This window comes from Chelonia mydas, chromosome 1, assembly GCF_015237465.2.
Source record: "Chelonia mydas isolate rCheMyd1 chromosome 1, rCheMyd1.pri.v2, whole genome shotgun sequence".
In the NCBI taxonomy this organism is placed as follows: domain Eukaryota; kingdom Metazoa; phylum Chordata; order Testudines; family Cheloniidae; genus Chelonia; species Chelonia mydas.
In genome coordinates this window covers 174541233-174568636 of record NC_057849.1, presented here as the reverse complement: position 1 = coordinate 174568636, position 27404 = coordinate 174541233, and the positions used below count along the sequence as shown (strand labels likewise).

Below are 27404 nucleotides of genomic sequence, written 5' to 3'. Positions count from 1 at the left end.
GTATGAGGACAGGTGAATGCACTATTCACTGATGTTGGAACAACATCTTGCTCTTCCTGTTGATGGCAACACGTGCTCTTGCTGGATTTTGGGTCAATCAAACTCCTTTGCCTTCACACCATGTTCCTGTCGCCAGGGTACATTAGCAATGTGCTTCTGCATGCACTGACATTTGTAACAAATTTTTGGCTGTTTACATGCTTTTCCTCCTCATACACCCACACAGTTATGAACAGATTTAGCAGGATTTAGCCCTAAATTTTTAATCTGCTACCTCTGTTCTTCTCTGCACCAAAATAGCTGAGATGCCCTTTACACCTCTTCCCCGTGATTTAGGTATCTAGTGCTATTTCAAAAGGAGTAACATATCTAAAAGGAGCTTTCACAATTTTAACAACTGTTTCTAAAATATGTAACATGTAAATGCGCAGATCACTTCCTTGTCTTATTAATTATACCTGAATTAAGTCACACACTTTTGATGTTCAAGATCCATATCCAAATTGTTAAACTTGGGCCCATCTTTAGTGGGACTGGAAAGCACAAAAGACATTTTCTTTTTATTTCAGCATACCATACACTCTCTTCTAACCATTTGTTTCCAATTGCCCTTTTTATTCCCCTTTCCCGCTCAATATTCAGTCATCATTTTCATGGATGTTTGTCTGGTTGGAATTGCTTCACTTGATGGGCCAGTATTCCTAATACTTCCTGTGAGGTCAAAGGCAGAATTGCTTATCACAATGGTGTAATCATATTATTGCCAGTTGGGCGATGATACTATTATATATAAACAAACATGGAGCCAGTTCTCAGTTAGTGTAAGTCAGCATAGCACCATTGGTTTCAATGGAGCTATGTGGATTTGCACCACCTGAGGATCTGGCTCATCAGGTTCAGAGGTTCAACATTGTGCCCCTCATTTTGTTTATGGAGAATGTGGCAGATTATGTCACTTGGGATGCTCAAGAAGTTGATGATATCACATCAATTATTTTAGTTGGTGACAAAGCTGTTCTGGAAATTTTGATCCTACTTCTGCACCTATTTAAGTAAACTGGAGTTTGGCAACTGACTTAAATGGTGGTAAGCTGAAGGCCTTTGTCACCAAATAGAATGACTGGGACTCTACCCTACATTGTAAGTGGGTAAGAGGTCAATTGATGCCCCTATGATGCCTTCATACATTACCGAAGGGGGCACCACTATGGAAGCAACCTTTGCCATGTTGCAGTATGAGCCACTGTACTGTATTTGCAATAATTCTTGTTCCATATATAGAAAATACGACAAATATCACAGTGCAGTGAATGTTGATTTCTTTATAATACTAGCTTTTGTTTGTTTGTTTTTACTTGTAAAAACGTACATAGTTCCTCTATCTTGTTCTCCAGGGTTAAATGTTGCTCTGCTGTCAACACTCTATTCCTCAAACAAACAAAAATAGCCATCTAATTAAATCTGAAGCACTCTTGACATTAAACAAGTTGATTAAAAAAGACAAAGAATCTACTGTCAGCAAACATAGCCCTTTAAGATAAATAAAACCCAGCAAATGTTATTCACTGAAAAAGACTACTCATAATCAGTGCTTCTCCCCAGTCCCTCCTGTATAACAAATAGTAAGCGTAAGGACAAAGTCTCCCCTACACCAAGTCAGTGCATCCCCAGAGATTATAACAACTCATACATTTTTATATCTAAATACAGTTTTGCCTATATTTTAGTCTATCCATTTTTTTTATCTTCCACGTTGTTTTACAATGTGCTGAGACAGCACTAAGAATGAGGTATTGCTCACATGAGGAATCTCTTCTTGACAGACCAAACAATGATAGTACCAGCAAGAAAGAACGAAACTTTATTTTTAAGTGAGTTTTTAGTAAGATCTTGCCTCTCATTGAATGTGCACTATCAGATCTTTAGCTAACTATTAAACAGAAGCTACTAAACTTAGACGCTTTTAGATCAGCAGGTCCAGATAATATGCATTCAAGAGTTCTAAAAGAACTGGGTGAGAAGTTCACGGAATCTTTAATGTTCATTTTCAGTAAGTCTCAGAGCACTGGAGAAGTTCCAATACACTCGAAGAAATATGATTATGACAGATTTTTAAAAAGGGTAAACAGGATGATCCAGGGAATTATAGGAGTGCCAGTCTGACATCAGTCCCAGGAAAGATTATGAAGTGGCTGATACAGGACTCAATAAATAATTAAAGGAAGGTTATACAATTAATGTAAATCAACATGTGTTTATGGAAAATAGAACCTGTCAAACTAACTTGATTTTTTTTTATGAGTTTACAATTTTGGTTGATAAAAGTAAAAGTGCTGACATAATATACTTTGACTTGGTACCGCACAACATTTTGATTAAAAAACTAGAATAAAAAATTAACACAGAACACATTAAATGGATTAAAAACTGGCAAATTGATTGGTCTCAAAAGGTAACTGTAAATGGGGAATCATCATCAAGTGGGTGTGTTTCCAGCGGGATCCCACAGAGATCAGTTCTTGGCCCTATGCTATTTAACACTTTTATCAATGACCTGGAAGAAAACAAAATAGTTACTGATAAAGTTTCCAAATGACACAAAAATTGGGGGAGTGGTAAATAATGAAGAGGACAGGTCAATGATTCAGAGTGATCTGGATTGCCTGGTAAACTGGGCACAAGCAAACAATATATGCTTTAATATGGCTAATTGTAAATGTATACATCTAGAACTAAAAAACATAGGCCTTACTCACAGGATGGGGGACTCTACCCTGGGAAGCAATTACTCTGAAAAAGATTTGGGGGTTGAAGTAGATAATCAGCTGAACATGAGCTCCCAAACTGATGCTAGAGCCAAAAGAGCTAATGCAATCCTGGGATGCATAAACGGGAGACTCTCTAGTAGAAGTAGAGGGGTTATTTTATCTCTGAATTTGGCACTGGTGCAATTGGTGTTGGAATACTGTGTCCAGTTCTAATGCCCACAATTCAAGAAGGATGTTGATAAATTGCAGAGGGCTCAGAGAAGAGAGACAAGAATGATTAAAGGATTAAAAAGCATTCCTTGTCATGACAGACTCTAGGATCTCAATCAATTTAGCTTAACAAAGAGATGTTTAAGGGTGAGGTCATTACATATGAGGGGGAAAGGAGTCCAGGAGAGCTGGCTGTATTTTAAAGAAGCCTTATTGAGGGTGCAGGAACAAACCATCCCGATGTGCAGAAAGAATAGCAAATATGGCAGGCAACAAAGTTTGTTTAACAGTGAAATCTTTGGTGAGCTTACACTCAAAAAGAAAGCTTACAAGAAGTGGAAATTTGGACAGATGACTAGGGAGGAGTACAAAAATATTGCTTGAGCATGCAGGGGTGTAATCAGGAAAGCCAAGGCACAACTGGAGTTGCAGCTAGCAAGAGATGTGAAAGGTAACAAGAAGGGTTTCTACAGGTATGTTAGCAACAAGAAGAAGGTCAGGGAAAGTGTGGGATGCTTAATGAATGGGGGAGGCAATACAGTGACAGAGGATGTGGAAAAAGCTGAAGTACGCAATGCTTTTTTTGCCTCGGTCTTCACAGACAAGGTCAGCTCCCACACTGCTGCCCTAGGCAACACAGTATGGGGAGGAGGTGAGCAGCCCTCAGTGGTGAAAGAACAGGTTAAGGACTATTTAGAAAAGCTGGACATGCACAAGTCAGTGGGTCCAGATCTAATGCATCCAAGGGTGCTGAGGGAATTGGCTGATGTGACTGCAGAGCCATTGGCCATTATCTTTGAAAATTTGTGGCAATCGGGGGAGGTCCCAGACAACTGGAAAAAGGAAAATATAGTGCCCATATTTAAAAAGGGGAAGAAAGAGAACCCGGGGAACTACAGACCGGTCAGCCTCACTTCAGTCCCCGGTAAAATCATGGAGCAGGTCCTCAAGGAATCCATTTTGAAGCACTTGGAGGAGAGGAAGATGATCAGGAAGAGTCAACATGGATTCACCAAGGGCAAGTCATGCCTGACCAACCTGATTGCCTTCTATGAAGAGATAACTGGCTCTGTGGATATGGGGAAAGCAGTGGACGTGATATATCTTGACTTTAGTAAAGCTTTTGATACGGTCTCCCACAGTATTCTTGCCAGCAAGTTAAAGTAGTATGGATTGGATGAATGGACTATAAAGTGATTAGAAAGCTGGCTAGATTGTCAGGCTCAATGGGTAGTGAGTAACGGTTCGATGTCTAGTTGGTAGCTGGTATCAAGCGGACTGCCCCATGGGTCGATCCTGGGGCCAGTTTTGTTCAACGTCTTTATTAATTATCTGGATGATGGGAAGAATTGCACCCTCAGCAAGTTTCCAGATGAAACTAAGCTGGAGGGAGAGGTAGATAAGCTGGAGGGTAGGGATAGGGTCCAGAGTGACCTAGACAAATTGGAGGATTGGGCTAAAAGAAATCTGATGAGGTTCAACAAGGACAAGAGCAGAGTCCTGCACTTAGGAAGGAAGAATCCTATGTACCACTACAGGCTGGAGACGAATTCAGAAGCTACACAAATTTCAGACTGAAAATAAGGCGTATTTTTTTTGAAGTGAGAGTAGTTAACCATTGGAACAATTTACCACGGGTTGTGATGTGGTATGTTTGTAGTGGACATATGGTATTACTAAGATGTTCTTTCAACAAGTTAGAATGTTAGAAGACCATTAACAAGCAATTTACATGAGGCCTGGCTGCATTTTGTTTTGTAATTTAGACTCCATGCACCTGATCCTTACCCAGACAAAGGTACAACTAAAGTCAGTAAAAGTTTTGCTTGATCAAATAGTGCAGGATCAAGCCCAAAAATGAGAATCTAAACCTATATTTAGTTTCTCTATATAACTTTAATTTGCAAACTTGAAATAAATAAATGGCATTGCATTCCATTCCAGATATTGCAGACTATGGACACAATTTTCAAAAGTGCCTAGCTGCCACAGAGCCTGATGTCCCATTGAAAGTCAGCGGTGGGGAAGAAAGAAACATTTTATTCACCCAAATGAGGGGAATTATACTCATAAATTTATTTTAGATATCTCGTGGACAGCCAAGAATGGGATCCACTATTGAGAGCATGATAAAGCAGCAAGATATTCTGTTGCTCTTGGCCATCACCAGCGTCATGATCCCCAAATATTCTCACCTCATTAATTAATCTCTCATATTTTAATATGACTTGAGACAACTGAAACCTAGGGGGAAAGCAGTAGAGCACCAGCTGCAATCAGCTAGAGAAGAGACAATTAATTATGGCATAGAGAGGGATTTTGTTCTAAAGAAATTTTCTTCATACCCAGGAAGCCGCATAAAAGTGGAACTGATTCAGTTGGAAACAGTTTAGTGAATCTATGTTGCCACTACCTGCCTTAGAAGCCGAATTAAATATGTCTGACTGTGTGGAGTTTGCTTTTTTCATGAGTAAAAAATAGCAAGAATTGGACCAAATTGGCTGCATCAATGGTCACAGATCTATGACTGTTGGGAACATATGTCACTTCAGTACTAGTGTCAACCAGTTTCACTCACTAATGGCTTAGAGTAACTGCAACTGCTACTGTACCTGTGAGTTCAATATTTGCCCCTAATTGCTAGTAAAATGAAACAGGGAGGTTTAGAGTCTGCTATTATTAATCCCTCTCTGAGGGAAGCCAGTGGGCCAACTCCTCTCAAGGAAAAGGTTAGCATCAAAAGTAAGATATTCAACATCAAGAAATGGCTCTTCTTCAGAATAATTGTCTCCATGTCTCTTCCCTTTCTGGACAAACTTATGGAGGGGCTGTCAAGAAAGCTCTAGAATCACTTGGGTTCTTTAAGTTCCCTTGATATCCTGTCCGATCGGTTTCAGGCTTGATTATGGTATGAAGATTGAAAGTATCTTGCTTCATCTGAATGACAGAGATCAGATATCCATGGACAGAGCCAATACCACTGACCAAGAGTATTGATCATCTCCACCATAGACCTATGAAGAGGGTGGCTTGAACGGTTCTGTTACTTCCTGTCAGAGAATTCCCAGAAGACAACTACATAAAGAGTAAGCCAGTCACTTTTGAAACTAATCAGTTGTACTAATGGGTTATCCTTGTAAACAAACTTATTTCAGCTCTAGAAAATAATTGCATCTGTTTGCCTGTTCATTACCTAGATGGAGATCATTAATATTTTGTGACTCTAATCACAGGTGAAATCCAGTACATTACTGGAAGCTAGGGGAAAGTAGTTTTGACCAACATATGACATGACGTTCAATTCCTTTCAGGTGAGGTATTTAGAAAGACCACATTATAGTTAGAGCAATAGTTTACCCATAAGTTGTTTAAACATACTTAACTGTCTGTCTGATTTTATATGGGATCCAATCCATTTTATAAGGGATCCTGCTTGAAGTGACACCTTTATATTTCCATAAAAGACAAAATAATATTTATGAATTATCACACCTCAGTGATATCATTAATTACAATTTATATATATGAAGGCAGTGAGCATTGATTTCTACTACACAGCAATACCGTTCATTTTAGAGAGCATAAAGCAGTTGCTTCAATCTCTATCAATGGGCCCAATCACAGCGTGCTCTGTGTGTGATAATAAAGCCCAAAGTAGCTTAAAAAGCTGTGTGTTCACTGCAGAGGACTAAAGCAGTCAAAACCCTAAGGAGAGAGGTCTTACTGTCAAGTTCGGTATGCTGACTCACTGTAGCTGACTCCAGAGGGACAGTTGGGAGGTAATCAGGAGGCAAAGGTTCCATGCGCAACATAGATCTTCTAGGCCAAAGCTAACTTGAGGAGAGCAGCAAGCCATGTCTTCCTACTTCCCCCACTTAACAGTAGTAGCAGCCCCCGCTCCCGCCATCCCAGCTTCACTGAAAGAGGTTGGTTGGGGTTGGGTAATATGTACCTTAGCCCCATAACATTTCAGTATGGAGCAAGGTCCTTTTACGTGGGTTTGGCTTAGTTTTCTAACATTTCAGAAACTGTTTGACACCCAGATGATAGGGTAATTGGTGTCTTATAAACACCTAGAAAGAAACGTGGAGACAGAAAAAAGCATGGCCCAAAGTGAGTAAAACATTTAAGAATGAGTATTTTTATTTGCTTCACAACTACACTAACACAGTTCTTCCATTTCTAATTTCCCAAGTCTATGGCCATCTGAATTTATTTAGCTTTTGCAAAGCCCAGTTAATAATTCAGCTCCCTCGACCAGCACTTTCAAAGGGCCTATCTGAAGAGGAAAGGTGGCAGAATCTAACCCTCATTAAATAAAATCCATTGGTAAAACAACAATGCAAGAGATTGCCATTATGTAGTTTGCCTCTCATGTCTATCTGCCCAGTGAGCATAGGTTTTTGACTGCCAGGTGCTGGAAAGCAGCCAATCAACAACTATAGCATGAGATAAAAATATCGGAAGTACGTCAACTAAAATTATAAATCAAGTGACATAAAATAAAATAAAAATTATTAGGACAAATGTGCAAAATGATTTTCTGAGCAACAACCAATGCTCCTTTTCTTTTCTTTTTTAATGTTTCAATGTGATGTCTTCATTAGCAAATCCTCTGTGTAAAGTTAATCCCTTTTAGCTACTTAGGGCTTACAACAGCTCCCATTCCTGCCAATATGTTCTGCAGATGATACAGTAACAGCCTGTACAAGATATATATTTTATGAAATCTGCTCACCTATAAATAGTAACCACAAAATCATATCAAGTCACCAGTGCTAGAAATTAGAAAACTAGACAGTTTACTTCATGTGAATCATATAGGAAGCCAGTTCATTATCACATGTGATGTTTCTTTTAAACTGAATTCCCAAACTCAAGTTGAACGTTGTCAGATACACAATGGCATTTGACCCAGTGCCTACGGTAAATATTTAATTTACTCAGATTTAAGCTAAACATGCTGAATTGCTTGTTTTGCTGCCTCACTATCATTAGAAGTACAGACAGGTTCCTTCGATTTTCTAAGCATAAGACAACACAACATAAAAGGATTTTGTCCTATGTAAACATGAACACTGTATGCAGGTAAAACAGTCTCTCTCTCATCTCTTTGTAGTTACTTATGTTTACCTTATCATTTATATACATGTAGCAAACATATGTTATGTAGTACTGATTTAAAGTTTTCCATGAAAACATTTTTCAATGAAAATGACTTTTCAACCAAAAATAGACATTTTCACAAAAACATGAAAAACAGTTTTCATCAAAATAATATGTTTTCATCAAAAACAGAAACCCCCAAACAAAAAACAATTATTCTTTTTTTTATTGGGGAGTGGTGGGGAGGTCTGATTGGGCAACCTGCCTTCAACAAAAACACAAGCAATTTTGATGGAAACTCACAAATTTTCATTGTCTTTGGAATTTTTTTAGAAGATTTTTTTTCCTGATTATCTCAAACATAATATACATAAAATCCAATTGTATTTAGATAGTTTCCTTCTTAACCTGGTCTTTGTAAACTGCTTCTGTTGGGGAGACTAAAAAAGAGAACTAAAAAGATGTGTGTATTATAATCCCTGACGGTTTTCCTGTTTGTTGTGTTCTGTGTCCTCAGCCTCTCTCTGATCCTTGTCTTTTTAGGATAACAACTCTTTGGGGCAGGAGCCATCTTTGATTTGTAGTTAAACAGCACTTAGTACAATTGGGGCACAATCGGATCGAGTGCTCTGGGTACTACTATAATACAAATAAAGAAGGTTGCGCCTGGTCATAATGCAGCTATACTGGAAAGACTCCTATCCACTCCATGCACAGCCTTGGGTCAAACTGAAGGATGGGGAAAAGTAGGGAAGTAAGTATGTGTGCTTGTCCCCAGGAAGTTGACAAGGAATGCGTTGAGCCATGGCTCAATGCCCTCAACCCATCAGCCAGCAGGAACAAGTCTGATAGCAGAAGAAATCTCCACCCGATGGAGATGTGACACAGATTACTTTCCTCTGGGAGCAAGAGAAGAGCAGGGAAGGAATAGGGCTCCTCCTGAGATTTCTAGGGCTCCTCCTCAGACAGCACAGTTACATGATGCCCCATATTCCAGCTTAATCTCACACTTAAAAACATAAGAATGGCCATACTGGCTCAGACGAAAGGTCTGTCCAGCCCAGTATCCTATCTACCAACAGTGGCCAATGCCAGGTGCCCCAGAGGGAGTGAACCTAACAGGTAATGATCAAGTGATCTCTTTCCTGCCATCCATCTCCACCCTCTGACAAACAGAGGCTAGAGACACAATTCCTTACCCATCCTGGCTAATAGCCATTAATGGACTTAACCTCCAGGAATTTATCTAGTTCTCTTTTAAACCCTGTTATAGTCCTAGCCTTCACAACCTCCTCAGACAAGGAGTTCCACAGGTTGACTGTGCACTGAGTGAAGAAGAACTTCCTTTTATTTGTTTTAAACCTGCTACCCATTAATTTCATTTGGTGGCCCCTAGTTCTTATATTATGGAAATAAGTAAATAACTTTTCCTTATTCACTTTCTCCACACCACTCATTATTTTATATACCTCTATCATAAATATTAATATAAACTGTACTATTCTACATTTCTCTCCATGTCTTTGTCTTCTCATAAAGGTCTGAAGACCATCATGAAGTGCTAAGGTAACTGTCACTAAGCCATGATAAATTACTTTGTTTCTCTCTTTAATGTCTGTGAAAATTTGAACTATTTGTAGTTTATGAGGCATTATGTAGGACCCTGGGGTCAGATTCATTTTTATTTATTTTTTGTTATAAAAATGTTGAATTAAGAAGACTACCTATCACTTGCTTTAAGCGCCTTCAACAACATTTGAAATACAGACAGTATTGGATTTTCTTCATAGACCTGACAATGACTTTAACCCTGACCTGGAGAGACCATCTTTCTAAGCAGTAAAAAATAGTTCATTTTCAATGCCAACTCAGTCCTATGAGAATGCCAAGTTTGGAAAAACAGATGTATGGTGATTTTGTAATATAAACTACTTTACACTAGGGACAAAACTAAAACCATTCATCTCAATTTACTTAGGACCTAAGGCTTAATTTGAACTGTGGCCTCAAAGGTGAAAGGCCATCACTTTATTCAATAATCTACCCATATGTGTTATTTGCAATAAATATAAACCATCCAGATTTACATGTGAAAAACTTGTTTTATACAGACAGCTTCTTTTTTCTTATCACTTGAATTATAGATTTCCATGTAATACAATAGGCCCACATGTATAAAATAAGTCCATATGTATAAAAAAATTTATTAGTGCTCTTATAGCAATGGTTAAATTTGCCAAACATTCTAAATAACATTTAATAAAGATGGGCAACTGGTGAAACAAGGCTACCTAATCCATAGTATGTTTGCATGATGACAATTGATTGAAATTCCCCAATTTAGGCATCCACTTCTGTTTACAAATAGTCTAATAATAACCAGTGACACCAGATTTAAAAAAGCAGTTCGGATGCTTACTGAATTTGAGGGCATTTTTGAAATACCCCAACCAAAGTTGCATTGTCCCACATTTAGGGATAAGGATTCCTGAATAAAAGAAAAAAGTAAGATTCATTTTAGATTAAATGATCAAAAATAAGCTTGAGGCTAACTGATTTAAAACTAAGTCACTTTAAGGCCCACCAAAGCACAAAAATACTAGTGCCACTTCACACCTGGCTTTGTGCAAATGTAACCCACACCCCAAGCGGCACTATGTCCATTAGGAGGCACAGGGCAAAGTTTGCCGCACAGTTCTGTCAATTTACAGCCATCCTGGCCCATAACATGCTATGCATTCAAGCCTTCAGCCTTTTTCATTGAAAAATTGAGAACTTTGTGAAATCCTATAGTGATCTTGCCATATATGCAAATAATAAATATACTAGACTAGAAAACAAGGGCCAGAGCCTGGCCCACACTCTGGTGGCACAAAGGTAGTATAAACCTGCTTTAAAGTAGAAGTTGAAGATTCTACGTCTGGCATAATCCTCAAATGAGGTAGAGCTGACACAGTGCATTCTAGGTTACTCTCTCCAAACCCCTCCACAGTGCAGAGCAGTAGGAGTGGGCATAGCTCACTCTGACAATCCCTGGGCAACGTAACAAGCACTTGGGAGCCATTACAAACCAGTGCAAGTTAGAGAAGCTCTCCTAATACTCCAACTTGTACCAGAGACCAAGTCACCCCTTTCAGCCCAATAACTGGAAACAAACAGTGCGTCCTGTGCTCAGTGTAGTTCATCCAGACTGAAGGATCAATCCCCTACTTTTTATTTGTGACCTAAGATTAATTTTAAACCCAGCTGTTGAGACATAACTTGAATCCACTTCCTCCCTTAATTCTCTTTTAATTTTACATTTTATGTTTGCTATACATCAATATATAGACGGCAGTCATATCTACATGGTCATGATTCCAGTTGTAGTTCTAATTTGAAAATGTACCTCTTTCAGTTCGTAATTACACAAGATAATCTTTTTTGTGTGTCAGAGACAAGATAGGTGTTTTCAATGTTCATTTGTTTCAGAAAAACTGTTTTTTATCATCTCTCTCTAGGCTTATGACGGCATTATAAACTAAAGTTTTATCCTTAGGGTAATTCTCAGATATTAATGATATCTTAGCAGTTGTAAGTTTGAGCAGTCCAGAAGTGAAAAATTAAATAGAAGTTTCAAAAATCTTTCAGGAGAGTCTTGTGCTTGGGCAATGACAAAGCATTTGTATTTGTTAATTGTTAAGAACAGTAATATATGGAGTCCAGAGATTTTTCAACCAACGTTGCAGGGCAGAGTGAGTTATGATGCAAGTAATCAGCTTTATACTTGGTTTTCCAGAAGTACCTAAAATTTATAATTGGTTTGAGATTGCTTTTTTCTTTACCCGTATTTGTGATTTTGAACTACTACCTGTAATTGCAAAGGTATATTTTAGGCCATAAAGTCTTGGTTCCTGAAAAGAGAAAGGAAAAAAAAACAACCTTTACTTGCTGAATCTCCTTTACTTACATGGAGAGTTAGAAGTCTAAAAGTTTCAAGCCATCATTCTGAGATGTATTAGTAGGAGTGTTGTAAGCAAGACACACAAAGTAATTCTTCTGCTCTACTCCACGCTGATTAGGCTTCAACTGGAGTATTGTGTCCAATTCTGGGTGCCACATTTCAGGAAGGACGTGGACAAATTGGAAAAAGTCCAGAGAAGAACAACAAAAATGATTAAAAGTCTAGAAAATATGACCTATGAGGGAAGATTGAAAAAATTGGGTTTGTGTAGTCTGAAAAAGAGAAGACTGAGAGGGGACATGACGACAGTTTTCAAACACATAAAAGGTTGTTAGAAGGAGGAAGGAGGAAAATTGTTCTTCTTAACCTCGGAGGATAGGACAAGAAGCAGTGGGCTTAATTGCAGCAAGGAAGGTTTAGGCTGGACATTAGGAAAAACCTCCTAACTGTCAGGATGGTTAAACACTCGAATCAATTGCCAAGGGAGGTTGTGGAATCTCCATCATTGGAGATTTTTAAGAGCAGATTAGTCAAACACCTGTCAGGGATGATCTAGATAATACTTAGTCCTGCCATGAGTGTAGGGGACTGGAGTAGATGACTTCTTGAGATCCCTTCCAGTTCTATGATTCCTGCCGTCTGGCATGCTCTGTTCACTTTTCCTGTAACTCTGTGAGATCTACAGAGGTAGACAGGAAATTCTTCTTATGAAGCTGAACATGATACAATCAGGAATATTGTCAACATGGTAAAGTAAGTCATACTTTTAACCAGCAGATAACTAACAGGATGTTGGTGTTTTTTCCTTTATGGTAACATTTTTACTGATTCCAAGTATTGTTGAGGTTAAATATTTGGCTAGCTCAAATAAATGACTTATCTGTTCACATCTAATCTGTTCATTTTAATCCTTTTCATATGGTCTAAACAAAGTAGATTTGGACAAACCCTATGATACTGGCTGCAGAATAATGGCAAATTAGATTACTGGGAAGGATTAAAGAGGAATTGTTCCTGAGCCATACACAGACATGGGTATGTCTATACTGCAGCTGTGAGCACACTTCCCAGCACAGGGACAGACACACTAGCTCTGCTCCAGCTAGCACACTAAAAAATAGCAGGACAGTGTGGGCAGCAGCTCAAGCTAGACACCTGAGTTCAAACCTGCCCAAACCAAGGGGTATATCTTTGGTGGCTAGCCCAAGCCACCGCCTGTCCTACCTCCAGCTATACTACTAGTTTTAGCATGCTAGCTTGCGCAGAGATAGGACAAGCCTGTCTACTCACACTGGGAAGCAGAAGTGTACACATACTCAGAGTTAAGCATTCAGTTCTTTTTATCTAATCCTCACTATTTTCCCTATCAGTGGTTGAAGCCTACCAGATCCTAACAAAGCAAAATTCCTTCTTTCCCTGGAAAAGATAAATGATGGAGCCAGTCCAACTTTTAATGAGAATGTTATTAAAACCATAGCTGCATTTGAACATCTTTGGAAGGGAGGAGAATAAAGTAATGATATGTCTGAGGGATAGTTATTTATTTTTCAACTCAGTGATTTTTGCCCTTTAAAGCTTGTTCAGGCTGATCTTTGCTTACTGAAACTGCTATTCCAACATTTTATAACTTCCTCAGCTCTAGCTTTTCCCACAAAAAGATAACTCCTTGAATTATACCCTAATGTATTTGGAAAATGCTTATAAAACACTTTCTATAATCTCTTCCTTGAAGGCAAGATAATATTGTTTAGTCATTTGCACTGACAACTCAGCTACTGTTCCCAGCCTTTAAACACGGCTCACAAATATTTTAACAAGGTTGGGTTTTTATTTTTTTGCGCTTAACATTTTCTAACCTCTAAATACCATGTGGATTACTTTAAGGGTTGTGAGTGATGGGTTTGTTTGCATCTTAAAGGAGGAAAAAGAAAAAGAAACATACAGTATTTTTGCAGTTTTCCAGGGCAACCGTTGGGGCCATATGTACCAAAGTTGCAGGCTGATTTGTATCTCTAGTTTTAAAAAAATCTAGTTAAATCATATTATCATGGAAGTCCAACAAATTCCTATCAAGTTATACTATAAAATAGGGTCACCATATCTGAACATTCTACAAAGAGGACACTCCACCGGGGGGGGGGGGGGGCGGCGGCGGATTTGCTCATGCCCCCTGCCCTGGCCCCGCCCCAACTCCACCTCTTCCCCTCTCCTTCGCCGCCCCCATTCCAGCCCCTTCCCCAAAGTCCCCACCCCAACTCCGCCCCCTTGGACTTCTTCCCCAAATCTCCGGCCTTCTGCCTCCTCCCCTGAGTGTGCCACATTCCCCCCCTCCTCCCCCTCCCTCCCAGCCACACGAAACAGCTGTTTCGCAGCGCAAGCGCTCGGAGCTAGGGGGAAAAGGCGAGCACTCTCTCAAGTGATCAACATTCACTTTCTTTCTCGAATGATCAACTCTTCTTTGGGAAAAAATAATAATGGCAAAATCCTGGACATTTTTAGATATTTAAAAATTCCTCCTGGATGGCGATTTAAGAACTAAAAAGCCGGACATGTCCGGGAAAATACGGATGTATGGTAACCCTATATAAAAGGCACACACTCACTGCAAAACACAAACCTCAACATTCATATTAACCCTCTTTTAATGGGTGTTATCAGTGCACACATTATAGTTCTTAAAGTAAGCTATCAATGATCCTAGATTTTTTAACCCTCTTCTTACTTTAGACTTGTATGTGGCTTTTAGTACCTAAAGGCCAAAGATCAAATCTCTGGCCAGTGGCTCACTGCACTCTAAGAGATGCTTGTATAAAGGAGATTAAGTTGTATCCTCATGTAGTCAACATACAGGTAGAACAGTTTTGTTTTAGCATTCCAGTATTTTCACTTCTTGTGTCGCTACTGAGCTCTAACTTGCTTTCAAAGAGCTTCCAAAGCTAACTCTAAAAAATCCCTAACTAAGCCAACTCAACTTTTAAATGTTCTTTCCAGGCCTGGAAGACACTCACATAAACATACCATTATGATCCTATAAGATCTCACAATCTAAGGACAGGTTTCAGAGTAACAGCTGTGTTAGTCTGTATTCGCAAAAAGAAAATGAGTACATATAGCACCTTAGAGACTAACCAATTTAGTACAGCTCACGAAAGCTTATGCTCAAATAAATTGGTTAGTCTCTAAGGTGCCACAAGTACTCCTTTTCTTTTTACAATCTAAGGAGACAGAGACAGTCATACTTGGATAGAAGACCATGGAGGAACACCCAAGACGCTGCAGGATGTGGTATTAATGATTCAATAGGCAGCAATCTTCCCACTGTATCAATACTAAAATCAACCTCCCAGCTTCACCACACACACTCAAGACCAGAGTGCTGTTTCTTTGAAATGTTAAACCAAGGTCTGGACCACTTGCAATTAAACATAGAATGACATTAAAAAAAACATAGGGGCCCTGAGATCCCTGTCTCAGCAAAATTCCAACTCTGGGAACTACATTTTATTTACCAAGATTGCCCTTGCAATCATATATAGATATGGTATTCTACATAGCCTATTCTGAACGAGTACATCGGTTTTCTGAGCATGCCTGAACATTTGCTGTTCTCTACCCCAGAGGTGGCTGCATTTTAGTGGCAAGTGAAGTAAGCCTCGTGTGTAGTTTTATATAAGAGTTAATAAGAAATGCATAGTACCTTTCTGCACCTCAGTTTCCCTAATTGTAAAATGGGGTAACAATAATATTACAGAATCCACCTGACAGGAATGTGTCGGTAATTAATTTCTTAGGGCTAGATCATCTCTAGTTCTTAGGTGGCCACACAAGAGAATAGTAAGGAATAATAATTTCCTCACCTGCCTGCAGAGCCACATATGGCCTACTTAGATCACAGTTCTAGGTGTTTAGGGAAGCACAGGGGCTACACACCTAGTGCGCCCCCCTGGGAGCAACTGAGTGAGGTATGAGAACAGACTGACTCATGGCTCCACACCCTTCCCTCTCGTGTACCAACCAATGGAGTAGCTGCACATAAGAGGTGGAGTGTGATGTATCTATATAGCACTATTGCAAATTATTCCTCCATCCTGCTCCACAGGGAGGCCCAGAAGGCATTGTGTCTCTCTCAGGCACGTCTTCGAGGGCTCCCCTCAGGACAATAACTATGCACCATCCACTATTCTTGGAAGCATGAAAACAACCTGATATAGCCCTTAAAGGCTGTGAAGCACTAGGAGACCCTTGGACAGAAGGTGCCATGTATGGCCTAAGTGGCAGCATAAGTATATAGGTACCCAATCCTGCAAACCCTTACTTCAAGGCACAGTGCTTTCTTCCATCCTTTCTGCTTCCACATTTTATTCATGCGTATTCGCTTACATACAGTTGAACATTTCCCTAATACTGGAAGTCCTACTTGTCAGCGCAGGCATAATGCTGAAAGTGTTCTTTGTAAGAAGACAGGCAGCCTTTATTTTAAAGAGAATAATTTAGTCTTCATGCTGTTATAGGCACAGCACTGATCTGTTCACAGGTTGATGGCTATGCTGCCTACTGTTGGATATAGCTTTAACTACATTGCTATTTGAGCTAATTGCCAACTGTCTTTATTTAAATGGACACAGTCCAGGTGAATCTTCTTTTACTTAATAGTCTTGTGATTACAGCTGTACACTTAATTTTAAGTCAATCTCTTAAACTCTGTGTAATTAAAAAACATCATACTCGATTTTCAACGTTACCTTCCCACACAGAAGAAACATTGTGCACTCACAGGCTGAAATCCTGATTCCGCTGAAATCAATGATAAATTCCCACGGACTTCCATGGGCTTGGGGTTTCACCCAGAGACTACAAGCAATACCTACAATGTATTGACATCAATACTAATTCATCAGCCTTGGAAATATCAATATTAAATTCAAGTTCCTATAGCTATAAACATTTGCCCCCAAACATATTAAAGGTACAAATTTTTGAGAGACTTCATAGGCCAAAGTCATCCTAGGTGTAATGCCATTGACTTCAATAGAGTTACACCAGAGATTATCTATAGCTCTCCCAAAGGACATATTCAATCTTGACCTGAACAGGCACAAATCCCATAGAATTATGCCAGGACTGAATCTGGTACCTACAGGTAATCTGGTACCCCCAGAAATAAGGATAAATTGTACCCATTCTGCTCAACCGTGGACAAATTGGTAGGAGTTACACTACTCTTTCCATTTACACCACCACTTATGTCACCTCCGAAACTGGCCTTACATTTCTTTATGATCTGCAAGTCAGGAGAATGAATAGCCAAGACATTCCAAATTAGTAATAAGATCCTTGGCCACAATATGGTTCTGCACTTGAATTACTAGTTTTCCTGTAAAAAATTATGCATAGGGCTGTTCTGATCCCAGTCACTCATCAGTTCTGCAGTACAAATCCCAATTGTTTGTAGTCACGTGGTCTCATCTTCATAGGACAGCACATGAGAAACCTAAGACTCCATCTTCATAGCTTTTTCTTAGGGAACTTCACAAAAATCGTGGGATAACTGTAATGAGACTTTAATTATGCAAATGAAGCAGACTATTTAAAGTGGGAATGTCCTGAATTATGACTATTAAATCAGTTTTTTCTCATTCATAGGCATCTCACTGTCTAGCCATACAATGAAATGAATCATCTTTATGCACGAGATTTTAGGGGAATCCAAAAATGTTTGGCTAACTTATGTTTCAGATCATTTGGGGGAGGTACTGGTTAAGTGATTTACACCAGGGTATAGGATTGAGACTGATAAATAAGAGTTTTGAATTAAAGGGCTTTACATAAATAGGGTTGTACTGTAGCATGTTGTTAATAATTTTGTCCTGTTAGTGTTAACTAAATTGGATATGCCACTGTTTGAAACCTTAAAACATGCCTCAGGAGAGCTATATACATTACGGTTTGAGAAAATTCTTTGCAAACAGTTCCATAGAACGTGGTCAGAATCTCGGCTGAAAACTGGCAGAACCAGTAGGAAGACCTTTCTGAGTGCCTTTTAGCCCCAGCAAAAACAGAAGGTATTAATCACTCAACTTTAAAGGCAGCTGACTGAAGCTATTCATTGAGTTGTGCATTGTCACTAATGTGGCCCCATGAATAACTCTCAACCCCGTTTTTTGTTTCTCTGAGTGGTCTCTCAGCAGCACAATTTTCCCGCTCTCTGAAAGGCTTATAGAAGATGGTTGAAAAGAACAGTATTGGTAAAAACAAAAGTTTTTGAAGAAAAAGTGGGAACAAAGTGGACATATTAGAGACAACTCATGATTCATGACCAATACCGTGCTTTGCTCCTTACTCTACCTCAATACACCCTTTGGTTTTACTGCTGGGTAAGAGGCAGCCAGACCACTGAACTTCTCCTAGCAACCAATATCACTTAGGGGAAAAGGCATGTTGTCTGCTCAAAGGGGGAAGAGAAGAATTCGGGGTCATACAAAGCCAGACACATGTTCTATTCCATTTGATCCTAAATTGATCGATTGTCAAAAAGGATTCAGTAAACACTAAACAATTCTGTTTCATGTGAATCTTAACAATCCATATTAACTAAATATCTATTTATCTACTTGTCAGGTATTTCATTTTCTTTTAATTCAGTGCTCCAGCAATCCCCATTATTATGTTTACAGTTTTTTTGCCTATAACTGCACATATTCCCTTGTGTTTCTGGAGATGTTTTCTTTCACACAGCCATGCACATACATACATAAAGCACATTTTCAAAGGCACAGTTTTAAAGCTCATAGGATTGTATGCTGTTTTTTTAAAAAATCCCCATATTCCAAAAGCTTGGATTTTATCCTATGTGGAGCTGAATTTTAAAAAATAAACTGTCTGGTCTTATTAGGTGCATGCCACATTGTGCTGCTTACAAAGATGAAATGAGTTCAAGTAGAAGAAAAGTGCAGAACAAATTTGTAGTTCAGACATTCGCATGAGTGGACACATCATATTGACTGGCTTGAAATTTCTTAAACTCCAGTGTGGAAATGTTACAAATGCAATAGTTTGAGGTGAAAGTCCAGTGATAACCTATAAGTTCTCTTTCTCCAAGATTTGTGTCTTTAAAGAATGTTCCCTACTTGATGACTGTCCCAGTTGTCAAAAGGCAAGTTAAAGCACTGAAATTCATTTGTATCATATAACCATATACTTGCAAAAATGAACCAGAACATTTATCTGAATGGAGGTATACCAGCAGAGAATTTGGTCCATAGTGTCTACAGAGTGTGCAGTTTAGGATCTCCCCCTCCCGCTTTCCAAAACAATAAATCTCAGGCTGAAGCCATTATAAATCCATGTATGCCATGAAAACAGGCATCCACACCTTCTGCACCGCTACAGATCTAACATACAGTGCTATAGGTTAAAACTCCTCTTTCCCTTTGGCCAATGAAGAAGCAATACTGGCCACGGAAGCGTAAGCACCTTGAAAAACTATATGGAATTATAGCTTTTAGATCCATGATTACAAGTCTGATGTACCATTAAAATACTTCTCATAACTACTACTTAACTCTTGACATTTTCACAGCAGTAAAAAGGTACCTCTGATACTCCCAAATGAAGGGTTCCTCTAGTCCACTTTGCAGGAGAAAGATGCTGGCTGACATAAGTTACCTGACATTTTGGTTTTAAAAAGGTTACATTTTTTCCACTCAGTTTCTCCTGAAATCAATGGCTAGTGATTAACAGAAGTGAACTACAGAGCTTACGGTGCTTTACAACTTGCTGCTGGCCATTTATTCTTTGCATTATTTGCCTGATGTACATTTATGACAAACACATTACTGATAAAGCCTACTCGTGTTGGCACACTGCACTGCAGTTGCATAGGCAATGCACAAATACATACTCAAAGACTGTGTACCACATCGGAAATAGTGGCTTAATCATCTAGGTAGTTGCTTCATTCTGTAGGAAAAGAGATTGTACTTTGAATCTTGGCACTTCAGGCTAACAGTGTATTTCCCATATCTCAGGCCAAGAAAACTGTTGCTCCATTTAAACCCATCTGAGAAAATGAAGATAGGGAATGTTGACAATGACCCTGTGACTGAGTAGGAAGAATGCTTTGCCAGATCAATGGCTAGAGTATAGAGCACTGGACTAGGACTCAGAAGATCTGGGCTTAAATCCCGGCTCTGCCACTGGCCTTCTCTTGACCTTGGGCAAGTCACTTCAGCTATCTTTGCCTCAGTTTCCCCAACTGTAAAATGGGGATAGTGATACCAACATTCTTTGTATAGCAGTTTGAGATCTACTGCTGAAAAGTTCTATATAAGAGCTGGGTGTTGTTATTATTGTTACCTAGCAGAAGTCTGTTGGAACTGAAGAGGTACAATGAAGTCTCATTAACAGAGCGGGAGATACTATGAGTGTCACACATCATAAAGTTTGCTCCAAACTAAACTCAGAATGGTGAGTAATAATACAAAGTGCCCCTGTAAATGTTGAGGAACAAGCAGTTTTAGTGTGCAATTAAAGTTGCGGTAGCATTTCCACGAGTCCAAGAGAGCTGCGCACAACATACATAGTGAAAACTCAAAGCATACAATCTCCCTTGGTTTTAGGCTTTGTGTCAAAACTCACACTGCATTCACCCAAAGGTCTGCCAATGTTCATGAACTTCAGTTATCAGCAAACCTAGGCCAATTTATGGTTTCCTGTGCAACTATGGTAACGTTGTGGTAACTATGGAAAATGCATGGTTTTGACACAATTCTGTGGCTTCAACTAGATAACCATTATAAGATTTGGGCTTTGTTTGAACTGAACATCAACCTTCGCTTGGGGGAGGATGTTTGCAAATCCACCCAGGAGCAAAGCCAAAAAGAATGTTAACGCAATACCTGGTGAAGCAAAACCGCTACCTTGTGAAGAGCTGTAGATAACAGCTATTATTAAATAAGTTTACAAAGAAACCATTTAGCCAAATAAACAAACAGCTGGTTTATTAAAGGATTAAAATCGAACACAGATGCAGAAGTTTAGTAATTTTTGCCAGAACATTTTTAAATTACCATAGTCATATCACAACGGTCCATGGATTCTAAATAAGGACTTTCCTGCTAAAGCATAATGGCTCCACACAGGCACTGTCAGCTTATTATGTATGTGTGCTTGGTGCATATTTTTGTGTTATTGTTCACACACTTATTTTGTATGAGGAATTCTTTTTACAGAATTAAAATCCAGGCTGTGACTGGCTGCATGACAGCACAGCACAGGGCGTGGAGCAGAGAATCCATAAAAAAGCCCTCCCCTACTTTAATCTCTCTCTCCCATGGCAGGCATCAAGAACTTGAGTGCCTATGCAGCCTAAGTACAAGGGAGAAAGAAAGTTGGTGAAGCCTGAGGTGCTCCACACCTGTAAAAAGGGTGTGGTTGGATCATGGCTACCCTATTTCCAAGACTGCTAATGTTCGGAGGCTACAACTACCACTATGTGGAGCTCATGCTGCACTTGTTAAAAGGGTGCAGTCATTGCAGCTCCTCAGCACGCTTCCCAAAAAACACATTGTGCCCCCAGTAGCTCCCACCAGAGCAGGCACACCTAGCTCAATGGTGGCTGCAAAAGCCCCTATCTAGTCCTGAATAGCATATGGAATAAAGTCCGCTTCAAAAGAGGAATTCAAGGCAAAACACCTGTCATTTCTGCCTTGTGTTTTCTCTCAATGGTGTGAATTATGGTCAGAGTATCAAACCTTGACTTTGAATGCCTTGGCTTTAATCAAGCTGGCGTCAAATCTACAACATCATAAAGACCCTGTTGTCCTAAAGTACTCTGTATAACCTTTTAAATCTCAGCCTGGACTCTTTGCCTCCAGTAGGCCAGTGAAAAATAATTCAACAAACTAAGTCTGTGGACCATAAATTAAAAATGAAATAAAGACCTTTTTCTGAATAGTTGCTAATGTAGAGGGGAGAAAAGAGAATTAGTTACAATGTTTGCAGTGCATGTTCACATTCTTGTTTCAAGTCTTACAGGTCATAATTCTATTAACTTGGGGACCCTAAATTTAATCTATTCTGAGAGCCCAATGAAAAGGGAACACATACCTGATAATACGTCTGCCAGGGCTACGGAGACATAGTAACAGGTAAATCACATTGACAAATATCACATTCTGAACTAAAACCAGTGCTTTATTTACAGTGATTCAATATACCACCTCCTTTCCAAGGTCCTGCTCCAAGTCAATGCAAAATTCTCATCAGGAATCAGGTCCTAAATGAACAGAACTTGTTTGTTTAATTTATACATTAATGATAAGTATAAACAACAAAAGGGGAATAGTTAGTTTGTTGAGGAAAGGACTGGAGGGAAGGACAGAAATTTACAGTTTGCTCTTGTTTTTGGACAAGAGCAGATATCCATGGTGTATGCTAAGTAACAGAAGATGGGACTGAGACCAAAGATGACAAAATAAGGCCTCACTTTGCACATCCGAATTCATGTACATAGTGCTATTCAAGTCAAACAAATCACTTTACATGGGTAAAAGTTTACAGAACTGGGCCTCTTTAAGGACCTTCCTCCTTCCCCAATGTTATCTCTGAGATCAGATTTAAGGTCAGATTTCTGCATTCTGTGCACACCCAAAATTCCCACGGAATTCCATGGGCTTGGGATTTCACCCAGAGACTACAAGCAATACCTACAGGATTTTGTACAGTGCTTTCCACAAGAACAAATGTTCTGTATTTTTGCCAACACTCACTCACATACAAGGAATAACATTTCTGCTTGAGCAAATAAAGCATTTATTTATTTGGCAAGTGTGAATACTTCCTTTCTTCTGCAACACAAAATGGAGAGATTCCCATAGAAATGAAGAAACAAGCACTAGTAAGCTAGCCTGCTGGCAAGAGAGAAGTAACATCAATATGATTTCTAAGCAATGGGGCAACTATGGCAATGTTGGGATGGAACTGGGGGGGACTGGGATGGAAGGTGGGGAACCAGATGGTAGCCAAAGAAAGAGCAACCAGGCCAGTTGAGATCACAGAAAAAACCTGACAGTGTTAGGTTGGATAAAATAGAAAGTGCTGAACCTGTTAACAATGTATTTAGCAGAGATCCTGAACCTGTTAACAATGTATTTAGCAGAGATCAACATTTGTATAGTAACTCCAGGGTAATAAATTGATAAAATGCATCAAGCTACATTTAGTAATTTAAACTAAAGATTTCAGCAGCGGACAAAGCACGTTCTGAGCCATGCTGTGACCCTTCGTATCAATTCTTTGCCATCCTGAATGCTGAGTCCTAGAAGTGCACTTGCTGGATGGCCTGTTCAGAAGGCATACAAACAAGCCTGCACTTTCTCTTCTCCCCTGAATTTCCCTCCATGCCTCTCTCACTTTTTAAATAGATTTTTGAAGCCTGCCAACTTGTTTGGTTACAGCCCATTAATCCATTAATCTGTTGTATTGCTAAAATGACACTTCCAGAAGCAACACTGCCTGCTCCCTACACCAAAGGCTACTTCTGGAAGGATTGATCTAATGGCACATGCAATCCACTGAGCTGTTGCAGAAGAGGTAGGATAGAGATTTAAAACAATAACTGCTTGTATCATATCCTTTTATTGTGCACCAAGATGAATTTACCTAAAAAGGAAAGAAACAGATGCACTATGTAAAGACGTTGCCTTTTACACACACACTCATTCTTGGAAATGCTACTGCAACATGATAATTTTCTCATTTCCTATCTTTGCACAGGAACGTATGCTGCTGTAATATCTAATTACTGTACGGAAAGTAGAGAAAGCAAATATTAAGTTCCCAGTTTAGCAAAGCATCCAAGCACATAAGCTCATCTCTAGTCAGCTAAACCCTTAAACATTTGATTAACTTTAAGCACATGCTTAAGTCCCCATAACTTCAATAGGAATTTGAATCAATGGGGCTCAAGCATATACATAAGTGCTTTGCTGAATCAGGGCCTAAGGAAGGAAAGTCCAGAGTAAAGGAAAGAGGCAAACTATATATCTAAACAGCACTTTACTCTTAATGCATTAAAATGCATACATTCCACAGAATCAAAGGTTATCCATCAACAGCAAAAACCACATGAAAGATCAAGACCCTGTCAGCACAAATACCCATTGGAAGAATATATTCTAGCTTTATATGTAATCTGTGTCCTCTGATGGGCAGCTGTGATCTGGATGAGGCCACAGATGTTAACCCTACTGTTGAAAAAGGGGAGTTATGCAAAGAGGAGGCAGAAGGCTTGAACCTCCATTGTAGATATTTTTCATTATGAAAATAAATACCTCAAAAATTTACCTCCAGAATTTTAGGGGAACATAAAATTGTACTTCGTAAAGCGTTATTTGTACATGTGTTTATTTAACACCATCAATCAGATGGAAATGTTGCATTTGCAGTTTGCAGCGGGACAATGGATTAAACTGAGTCTTGGTATAAAAAGTTACAACTTCCACTGAGGCAATGAGTTGAACCAAGGCTCAATTTGGCCCAATAAGAATACTGGGCACGGCTTAATATCCATGTGTAATTATAGCTATTCACAAACTACAATGTTTATGAACTTTCCTGTTAGTCTTTGCAGCTTTTTTGCAAATCATTAGTAAAGCTTGAAAGAAAAACCAATGAAAGAAAATTACATGGAATCAGCAGTTTTAACCCTGACTTCAACTGGTTTATTTTTGGGTGTGCACTGTGTTAAAAGAGAAATTTCATTTTTTTTCAGAATTGGACCCAACATTGATCACCAATGGGAAAAAGGGGGGATTATAGTTATTCCCTGAGCAGACTGCAAAAAGATATGAGCAGAGCTGCAGGAAAATCGTAAGAACAATAAAAAAAAAAAGGCACAGATTTTCTGTCATACTCCTGGAGGACTGCAATTTTCTGGTCCAACAAAAGCATAAAGAAAATGTACCACGTAAATCTGCACCACCATCATAAAACTGTGTAGTGCTACTTGTAAGTCACTGAACAAAACTAATGTCACAGCAAGGGAAAGAATAGCCAATCTCTCTCAACCCCTACTGGAGGTTTCTCTCCACTTGAAATTCAGGCCAAGAAAGTATGTTAAGAGTGAGCCTTTAAGGAGGAAGAAGAAAAAAAAACACCACAGGGATACAGCAACTGAGTGGGTGCTGACTTAAGTTTTGTTTTATTTCTCTCAACGTTTGAGGATTTTTTCTAAGCAACAATTCAATTATTCCCAAATGTGGGTGTGGTTCATTATAATGGTCTTTAATTTTATTTGTAATATTTTTTTTCAAATCAACTGTTGGCACCATGTTACCCTAGGGTGCTACCATCAGAGCTATGCATCTGTGGGGGCAAAAGTGACAAAATGCCAAGGTTGAATGTCAGTGTTTCTTCAAAGTCACTTGTTAGCCATTTTGACAGTAAGAGCTTATCTGCAGTTTGTCATGATGTGCTGCTATTACACAACTGTATTTTTAAAACCCTGTTAATGTAGTCAATGCTGATGCTACCTTGGCAGTATCTTCCAATGAAAGGAGAGAGAGACATCTATTTTTGGCAATATCCTCTCATTATTTGTAGTCCAGTGCTGACTTAGTTATCCGCTTCACCTGCCCGCTCCCTTTTCCTATAATGCTAAATCAGAACAAAGGTTCTAGTTGTGTTCCCCATGACAAAAACAGAATAAATTATGTCTTGCTTCTGTAGTTCCAGCAAGCTAGTTAATTGCATTTGTTTCATATACCTCCAAACAGCCTGGTACGTTAATTACATTCTGTAACACCAAGCTCCTCTGGTTCCCTCTGTCACTTCCACTGAGCACTTTAATTATATTCCTTCTAGATACATACAATTTTTAAACACATACTAATATTTACATGTCAGTAGTATGATGTTTACAGTTTTTATATTACATACACACACACACATACACACTCACACTCTGCATTGGTTGCCTTAGATTTGTGAATTGTGATTGGTTTCATAGGAAAAAATCCCATACCTGTAACAAATGATGCTAGAGGTAAGTGTTTTATCAAAATCCTTTTATTGTGAGATGTTGCATACTGATTAGGATGAACATACCATACGCAGAAACTTATTTTCTTATCAACAGGCCAAACTGAAGAGTCAATTGCAAGGCACATTATACAACTCATGTGAAGTAATACTTTCATGTATCCTGCTCTTAGCTTTGCATTTGTGTGTTTTGCCTACTGCTGTGCTGTTGGGCAGAGATATTCAAGTTGCCCATGACGGCAAACAATTTCTACAGTAGGTAAGATGATATCACTGCACGTTCATAGAGAGGCCTCACTTTGATTCTGATATATTAAATGTTTTTAAGCAGCAGCTTCCTGAAACAAAGTTTGCTCCCACGGACAGGCAAAAATGGCCAGTGTCCCAGACAGTGAATTAATCTAGTGTCCAAAAGCTTGTTTAAAGTTAATATCTAAATGATCCAAAATAGGCAGATAGCCAAACATTTGGTACAACTACATGCCACACACATAAGACTTCTAATACATGCATATGTTCTCCAATTATGTGCAAACAAATACTGTAACATACTATGTATTTCTGCACCGTTCAGCACAGCAGCAAACCATGCTTTTTTAAATGCTTCAATCCTATCCTTTTACCAAAGTCTCTGGACTATTAAATTACAGTCTGCTTGCCATATAATGCTGATTTAATCTTTTTTACCCCTCAGCTTCCTTCACTTGTCCACCACAACAAACACTGTAACACAATCCCAAAAGAAACCCTCTCCAAAATGCTGCTGAGTTTAATCACACAAAAAAATCCTGGGATAATTGGTAAATATACAGAAACTGATCAAAAGGGGCGGGGGGGGGGGGAACCTAAGCAAGAGTATTTGAGACACTTACAGCACCTGGACAGAATCCTTTGAATCTTTGAACACTCACATCAGAGGTTTTTCCCCCTGTAAAAAGCCTGGCTTCCATACTGTACTTTTCTCTAGTAACACAACCCACTTACACATTAGTCTCTAAGGTGCCACAAGTACTCCTTTTCTTTTTGCGGATACAGACTAACACGGATGCTACTCTGAAACCTACTTTTTATAGTTTCCCCCCAACACCACATCTTACAAGTCAGATTTCACACCCTTTAATACATTCCCCTGCCTGCAACAGATACAAGCAGATCATTTAGGAGCTCATAGCTGCAATTTTCTAATTCACCTCACTTGAATCCAAAGAACAGTTACCCCGTTTTAAATCAGTCGATTCTCTGCCTAAAAGTTGAGAAAGAGGACCAGGCAAAATAACAGAAGCTGAAACACAGTGTTACCTCCAAGAGATTTACCACTGTGGGTTCTTCTCTTTCCT

General features: G+C 39.1%; 1 protein-coding gene across 28 annotated transcripts in view; it reads right to left on the bottom strand.

Annotated features, from left to right (window-relative positions):
- The window catches only part of ROBO2 (roundabout guidance receptor 2), a 1527115-nt gene that overhangs the window by 583770 nt on the left and 915941 nt on the right, over positions 1-27404 (bottom strand). The window lies entirely within an intron of this gene.